Source organism: Pinus tabuliformis, chromosome 7 (genome assembly GCF_031772625.1).
Source record: "Pinus tabuliformis cultivar Carrire ecotype Pingquan chromosome 7, CPIR1, whole genome shotgun sequence".
Classification (NCBI taxonomy): Eukaryota; Viridiplantae; Streptophyta; class Pinopsida; order Pinales; family Pinaceae; genus Pinus; species Pinus tabuliformis.
In genome coordinates this window covers 1,402,583,222-1,402,589,901 of record NC_142293.1, presented here as the reverse complement: position 1 = coordinate 1,402,589,901, position 6,680 = coordinate 1,402,583,222, and positions in this window count along the sequence as shown.

Genomic DNA, 6,680 nt, shown 5'->3' with positions numbered 1-6,680 from the left:
GTCATGTTGTGCTTCTTTATGTTGATGACTGCATTCATATCAAATGCCCAATCAATTCCAAGAAGCACCAGGTAGGGATTGCTATCATCCCCTATTTCGATTACCTCAAAATCAGTAATAGTGCACGCCCCTTCAATGTCTATAGTTACTCCATTAGGCATCCCATAGGAATAATATTTTTTTGGTTCGTCATTCGCAGCTGAATTGGGGACCACTATAACATTAGATTTCCCATTCTTTCCCAGGTTTTTAAGAAAAAAATTCTCATCAGATCCCAAATCTAAGATCACCTGGTCCATTTCAAACTCTCTGATTTGTGTAGTCAATTTCATTTATTGACCAGTATTTTCCTAATTTTGTCTACCTTATGCACTTCATGTTGTGCAGGCATCAGTTTACCCTTTGCCAGTGAAGTTTTATATTAACTCTTACAGTTCCTCTACTGCTTTCTTGTCCCTTAAGATCTACATGAAGGTTTGCAAGAAGGATTTCAATACTGAGGGATCTATTTCCTACACAAAAATGACCTCTTCAGGCTTCTTAGTTCGTGCATTCTGATTTGTTGATGTGGAAGCCCGTGAATCCACAAAGATCTTCTTCACCTCCATAAATGTTTCTTTTTACTTATGCAAATAAAATTCAGTATCCTTGTCAGCAACCTTGTGCATGCACGGACTTGCTTGGTTCTAACCTCATCATCCAAATGTTCTGAGTGGGCTACTGGTTCTTCTTCTCTTGCATCTTTGGGATGATTACAAGACAATCTTCTATTATGTGGTGAAACTGTTGGCAGTACTGACAAGAGGGGTGTCTCAGGTTCTGACAATCCTACGTATAGTGGCCTGGTTCCTAAAAATTGTAACAAATAACCTATAGGTGACCTCTTCCAGCTCCTCCCCCTCGTCCTCTTCCTCGGCCTTGGAATCCTCCATGTGCTGTAGCTGTGCCTTGATCCTGTTATGGATGTGTCTTGACCTATACTCTATATGTTGGAGTTTTGTCCATGATTAACTCATATCTTCAGCAATTGGGCACATCATGGCCTATAGACTTACATAAATTGCAGAATAGTTGTTGGGGAGTCATTACAAACTTCTACAACAAATGTAAATTGTCAATTGAGTGTTTTGATGTTATTTGGAAGATAACACAACATGGAACTACACTGTTACTTGATCGAGCAGAATTTTATGGCTTCACGGGGATAGGACCTTGCCCAATTAGATAGTTCTTATATACTATGCAATGATCCTTGTCATGACCATTTCCTTTGCACTTTAAGCACCATACTTCAGAATGGGTCTAATTTTTTACCTCTTTTCCCTTTTTAAGATCCTACAACTCCATATGCAGGCTAGCCAATTGCATCTGAGTCTTCTGCACTCTCAAATTCGTATCCTGAATAGGCAAAGCCTCCAACTTCATAGCAATTTGTAGTGCTTCATCTTGTGATCCAAGCTTTTCGTGTGATAATGGTAAACTCAAATGAGGCAAAAACATAGAAATATAGAAGTCCTTATGTTGCTTGTCTGAGATCCGTAGATTAGCCTATTGTAGTAGACATTTCATCGTCTGATCAATATCCCATGCAGAGTCATTCAACTTTTACTTTATTTCTTTGACCTCAATCACATACTGGGTTTAAGACTTTGGGTTTCTAAATTCATTATTTAGCACATCTTTTGTGTCTTCCAATGATGCAACTGAATGAGTCGTATTGTACTTAATATACCAACTCAACACCCTATCTTGAAATTTTCTAACCAACTGTGCTTTCTTCACATCGTCATTTGTTATCTACTGTGACTTCCACACAACATCTACTACATACTAGAATTGATTAGGTTCTTCTATCCCCAAACCCTTAATATAGGCATCTTCATAGTGTTTTCCATACTAAATAGCAGAGGTGGAGGCGTAGGTGTGTGAGGTGGAGGTGGAGTGGATAGATGTGGTATTCTTGCAGTGCCCTGATCTATTGAATACAGTGCACCTCCCGACATCTTCAGACTATTGATTTCTTATTTTCTATCAGATGCCCCCAATAGAAGACTGTACTCATTAATTGTGTCTAGATCTATTCAGAATTGTTTCCCACTTCGCGTAGCTCCCGTTGAGCCTCTTCTAAACATAAATTTAGTGGCATAACCCGTTTCTCGTACAATAGCATTTTAATCTAGGTTTTCAGAGACTTTAGATACTTACTTCTTGGTCCTTTTAAAAACCGGCGTCTAGCTTCACTATAACTGGCGGATGTATAAATCACGAAATTCGTCATAAATCCTCCCAAAATACTATTGATCCAGTCATCGACAACCTTTGCAACCTTGTGTTCTGATCCTTCCAGGCACTTCACTAACTCTGGAGTCCACACAATATGGTTATCCAAATTTCGGGTAGCTTGACCCTCCACCAATTTAGCCAACTATTCGTATAGTTCACATGGAAAAAGTGCAAAAAGAAAATTTATGCTCATTCGTATATAGATATCTTTGCAACCACTCTTCTATCGACAGGCGCATATTCCTATTTTCTTGAGCTACAAACTCGTGCAACTTTTGACCTATCCACCTTTCAAGATCCTTCTTTGTTGGTCTTCATGGAACCCACATCACACATCCCTCAGATAGATCCTAGTCCTGGAAACAAAACCATTTGTTGACTTGATTGGGCTTGGACCCAGGTTTAGAGTTATCTATTCTAACCAACAAAACCCTACACTACTAGTCCTTTCAGCAACAACCCACGTAGTGCAGGCTGCAGTCTCACTTGAGGTAGTATTGGGGGATGCTAGAACCAAGTTTCTACGTCCATAGGGGTATGTGATGTGTTTCTGCAAAACTTAGGGCTTCATCTTGACCTTCATGAACCCTAACCCTTGAAACATGGTATTTACAGTAAATAAGAGTTAGCAGATTTATGTCCTTCATCAATTGCGCTAAACATGGATTACATCATCTAAATAGGCAGATCTACATCTTTGTGATTCTATTAATTATTTCCCTAACTAAATGCATTCAACCATAAATGAATACAGTAACTTCATAAATAAATAGTAATGCACATATAAACAAATATCACTTCAAAATATGCCTTTATTATGCTTAGATTTCTCAGATACAAACTCTTTCCAACCCTACGCACACAACTGCAAGGGCCCACACACTCAGCTGCGGACATACCAAGGTCTCTACACACACAGCTGCAAGAGCCTTCCCCTTTGCCTAAGTATAGAATAGATAAATTCAGACTCAACTCTTGTACTTCTCTACTTGGCTATCCTATGACTGTTCTATGACTTCATTTTGTATTCTTCCTTCATTACAATACCATTGTCTATGAACCATGGGCGGGTCTCAAAATAACTTGACTTTGAAAAACTAAGGGGCTTTGACCTTCCTAAATCCCCTTTGACTCCTACTAACCTACTCTACTCGTGCTTCGCTCCTCAAAATGTGGAGACTTTACAATATCTTAACAAAATATGACCCAGGGGACCGTCCCAACACTTCCCTTTTTTTCATTTTCAAAACGAGACCTATATATAGGCACTCAAAAACTTGCACCTCAACATAAACAACTAGTGCTATTTTAAAAACCACTAAAATTTATTACAAAATTGTTAGCTATACAATAACTAACTTATTCTATAAGTTTATTGAATAATCTGCTGGTTGTGAGGTGGGCTCCTTCAGATTTGGATTTGGTAGCTCCTTATCTCTCTCCTACTTTGGCATTGCCTTCCTTCTCTCTTAGGCTTTGCTTGGGATGGGCACTAGTTTGTGTCATGTGCTATAGTGGGCACACTTCTGATGGTGCCGATATAGGTTTTCTTGGTACCAGAGTTGTTGATGCCCATGCTGGTGGTGAAAAATTGAGCTTAACTGCTCAAACTTACTATTATGGAAATTTTTAGGGTTTCAGCAATGCTCCTTTTATTTTGGTTAATCTCCAAGTTTGGCTTAACTACCAAATTTAACTCCAGATATGTCCATACCTCTATTTTCCTTGCCAACTTGTTCATGTTTGCTATAGTTCTAACTTGTAGTGCTCCTCCACTATATATGTTTATGCGATGGTGGCTTAAATTCCCTTAATAAAAAGCAATATTGTTGATCTGTTCAAACATAGCCCACAATTGCTTTATTTTAACACCAAAGGACTTTATAGTTTAAAACTCATCCATTATTTAATCCTTCAACACAGGCCCAAATCACCTAAATCAAGAATATAGATATTTTTGGGCTTGTGCACTTTATATATAAAAAGTATTGCAAAATAGCTTCTAGTGACTCCTTTGCATTTGAGCCCCAAGAGCTTATATCATATTGCAAACATCCACTCCCTCAGTCACAATAAACATAAAACAACATAAAAAAATGTTTCTTAGCACACCTTTGGTCACTTGATAGATGATTTCCTATCGGCAAAGACTCCATCTCCCAGGCCTGTTTCACTGGACATTTTCCTGTTGCACCTTAGTTTTTCTTCTAGGGTTTTTTCTTCCGGTTTATTTCTTCCTCTGGTTTTTTATTCTAGAAAAGACTTTTTCTCCCGAAATCGTTATCCTAGCTGAAAATCTTGGTGTTCTTACCTTTTTTTCTTCTGGGAAATCCCTTCCCAACTATTTTCATGTTGATGTCACTAAGACTATATGGTGCCATCTGAGTGGTGACACATGTCACTCATATTTTACCCACTACAGTATCTCAAAACACTGAATCTACCCACAACATGTTCTCTACTCTATAATGCCACATCGTTCTGACATCATCATCCACCTACACATCCATGAGCCAATCACCTTGTACCATTTGTATTCTGGTGAGGAGAGAGAAAAGAGTTGAGGGCCTTTTATTTTTCATTGATTTCCCTTTTTTAATTTTTAAACAAAAGAGCACTTAATTCAATTTTTTTTACCTTTGCTACTAACCCAGCTTCCCAACTCTGATTATCACAGGACACTCTTAATTCAGTACACTAATTTTCTTCTGGGGAACGGCCTTTCGGTCCATGACTACCTTGGATTCCTAGTTCTTGGCTTCCTGAATCCTCACTTCCTAGTTACCTGGCTCCTCACTCTGTGCTTCCCAGTGATTGGATTCAGCAACTTCGTTAAAGCTCTTTGACATTTGGAGATGCACCAAACTTATCTTTCTCCAATGGGTCCTCTAACCTTTTAGCTCTGGAATATGACTATGGGGTTCCATCAAGTTTGACTGGCTCTAACGTATGATTCAAGAGTCCATTTTTATCTCCCACATACCACTAGTAAGCTCTTTCATATTACTATCCATATAAGTGGGTACCAACTATATTTGAAGAAGTTCTATGAGCTAGAAATGGCTTCAAATTCCCTGGATCAATAGTAACTTTGCTTTACCATTCTTTGAGTTTTTATCATTCTTCTTGCATTCTCCTCATTTGTTTCCTTCATCGTAATTGTCTTTGCAATCAATGACAACAAATTTCTAGCATTCTCCCCATTTGGCATTGATGGAAACAACTTGATCAAAAAGAGTCAACACCATAAAGAAAAAAAACATGCACCAGCATCTTCTTGTCCTTTGGAGGCCTTTGGATGTTCCTCTATAACAACCCTAGTTAAAAAGCCATGTCAAATATATAATACCATAATGATGGGACATGTATTCCAAGTTGAATGGTGGGAAGAACATCCTAATGGGTGTTCATTTCGGTTATTATGGCTAAGGAAATTGGCAAAGACAATGGCAAAGGCTTTGGAAAGGCATGAGGCATTAATTGGCATATTATTTATGAAAATAAAGGAAATTAGGAGAAAAGCAAAGTGAAATGTCAGAGGTTGCATGTGAGGAGGAAATTGAAGGAAGATAATGGAAAATGAAGAAAATAGAGGCCTCATTGATAAAAAGTTTCCGAGGATCAGTGCGTAGGTTTTTTCAATTTAGTTTTGGAGCTCTCTCATTATTCTCTATCTCTCTCTGATACTCTTAGATACTTATATTTTTCTTGGAGAACTCTTGGAGGGTGTGGCATACTTGCATTTTTGAGAAAGAAGGCAAAGGAAGAGCAGTAAGGCACAATAGGACATTAGGATCAACAACTACAATAGATTTTTCATGTATGTTTTTCCTCACCAGTTTTTGCCTGCATGGCAAATGCATCTTGTTTGTTGGTTATGATCTGCCATTGGCATGGAAGATGGTTAGGAATGGAAGTGGATTTTCCTAGCCTTGCCATTTCCTAGATAGATATGGAGATTTTGGGTTTATTTCCTTATTTTATTATGGTTATATCTCATGTTTCCTTAGCTTGGGTTGAGTTACTAGTTCCTCGAGCCCTGGTTGGAAACATTCTATAGAGCCTTGTAACATCTTGGGTTGAGTTACTAGTCCCATAGCTTTGGTTGGATAAACTCTCTAGAGCCCTTAGTGGGTTGAGTTACTAGTATTGGAGCCTTGATTGGGCAAATGCTCTAGAGCCCAGCAAAATATTTCAATTGAGTTACTAGACTTGGAGCCTTGGTTGGAACAAATTCTCTAGAGCCCTAGAAGGCTTTGATAGAGACCAATTCGATGATGGTTTTGTGATGTCTGACCATGAGGTGGAATCACTGTTTGATGTGTTGAGGTGGTTGGACTTTGGATGCCCTAGATGGTTTTATATTGATTTGTTCTATGAGATCCCACATTCATGCT